Below are 1,885 nucleotides of genomic sequence, written 5' to 3'. Positions count from 1 at the left end.
CTCTCTCTCGCTCTCTCTCGCTCTCTCGCGCTCTCGCGCTCTCTCGCTCTCTCGCGCTCTCGCGCTCTCGCGCTCTCTCGCTCTCTCGCTCTCTCTCGCACAGCGCGCTCTCGCGCTCTCTCTCTCGCTCTTACGCTCTCATCGCTCTCTCGCTCTCTCTCGCTCGCTCTCTCTCGTGCGCTCTCTCTCTCTCTTTCTCTCTCGCGCGCTCTCTCTCTAGCTCTCTCTCTCTCTCACGCTCTCTCTCTCTAGCTCTCTCTCTCTAGCTCTCTCTCTCTCTCTCTAGCTCTCTCTCTCTCTAGCTCTCTCTCTCTCTCTAGCTCTCTCTCTCTCTCTAGCTCTCTCTCTCTAGCTCTCTCTCTCTCTCTAGCTCTCTCTCTCTCTTGCTCTCTCTCTCTCTCTAGCTCTCTCTCTCTCTCTAGCTCTCTCTCTCTCTAGCTCTCTCTCTCTAGCTCTCTCTCTCTCTCTAGCGCGCTCTCTCTCTCTCTAGCTCTCTCTCTCTAGCTCTCTCTCTCTCTCTCTCTAGCTCTCTCTCTCTCTAGCTCTCTCTCTCTAGCTCTCTCTCTCTCTAGCTCTCTCCCTCTCTCTCTCTCTAGCTCTCTCCCTCTCTCTCTCTCTAGCTCTCTCCTTCTCTCTCTCTCTAGCTCTCTCTCTCTCTCTCTAGCTCTCTCCCTCTCTCTCTCTCTAGCTCTCTCCCTCTCTCTCTCTCTAGCTCTCTCCCTCTCTCTCTCTCTCTCTCTAGCTCTCTCTCTCTCTCTAGCTCTCTCTCTCTATCTAGCTCTCTCTCTCTCTCTAGCTCTAGCTCTCTCTCTCTCTAGCTCTCTCTCTCTCTCTCTCTCTAGCTCTCTCTCTCTCTCTCTCTAGCTCTCTCTCTCTCTCTCTCTAGCTCTCTCTCTCTCTAGCTCTCTCTCTCTCTCTAGCTCTCTCTCTCTCTCTTGCTCTCTCTCTCTCTCTCTAGCTCTCTCTCTCTCTAGCTCTCTCTCTCTCTAGTTCTCTCTCTCTCTAGCTCTCTCTCTCTCTCTCTAGCGCTCTCTCTCTCTCTCTAGCTCTCTCTCTCTAGCTCTCTCTCTCTCTCTCTAGCTCTCTCTCTCTCTCTCTAGCTCTCTCTCTCTAGCTCTCTCTCTCTCTAGCTCTCTCTCCTCTCTCTCTCTCTCTCTCTCTCTCTCTCTCTCTCTCTCTCTCTCTTCTCTCTCTCTCTAGCTCTCTCTGCTCTCTCTCCTCTCTCTCCTCTCTCTAGCTCTCTCCCTCTCTCTCTCTCTAGCTCTCTCCCTCTCTCTCTCTCTCTCTAGCTCTCTCTCTCTCTCTAGCTCTCTCTCTAGCTCTCTCTCTCTCTCTCTAGCTCTAGCTCTCTCTCTCTCTCTCTCTAGCTCTCTCTCTCTCTAGCTCTCTCTCTCTAGCTCTCTCTCTCTAGCTCTCTCTCTCTCTAGCTCTCTCTCTCTCTCTAGCGCTCTCTCTCTCTCTCTCTAGCTCTCGCTCTCTCTCTCCTCTCTCTCTCTCTAGCTCTCGCTCTCTCTCTAGCTCTCTCTCTCTCTCTAGCTATCTCTCTCTCTAGCTCTCTCTCTCTCTAGCTCTCTCTCTCTCTAGCTCTCTCTCTCTAGCTCTCTCTCTCTCTCTAGCTCTCTCTCTCTCTAGCTCTCTCTCTCTCTCTAGCTCTCTCTCTCTAGCTCTCTCTCTCTCTCTAGCTCTCTCTCTCTCTCTATCTCTCTCTCTAGCTCTTTCTCTAGCTCTCTCTCTCTAGCTCTCTCTCTAGCTCTCTCTCTCTAGCTCTCTCTCTCTCTAGCTCTCTCTCTAGCTCTCTCTCTAGCTCTCTCTCTCTAGCTTCCTCTCTCTAGCTCTCTCTCTCTCTCTTCTCTAGCTCTCTCTCTCTCTCACTCTAGCTCTCTCT

General features: G+C 52.1%; 1 pseudogene; it reads right to left on the bottom strand.

Annotated features, from left to right (window-relative positions):
- Positions 1-220: 220 nt before the first annotated feature.
- Positions 221-1,181, bottom strand: LOC136627104 (RNA-binding protein 25 pseudogene; annotated as a pseudogene).
- Positions 1,182-1,885: the final 704 nt, after the last annotated feature.

This window comes from Eleutherodactylus coqui, chromosome 5 (genome assembly GCF_035609145.1).
Source record: "Eleutherodactylus coqui strain aEleCoq1 chromosome 5, aEleCoq1.hap1, whole genome shotgun sequence".
NCBI classification, from domain to species: domain Eukaryota; kingdom Metazoa; phylum Chordata; class Amphibia; order Anura; family Eleutherodactylidae; genus Eleutherodactylus; species Eleutherodactylus coqui.
This window is presented reverse-complemented; position numbering and strand designations above follow the sequence as displayed.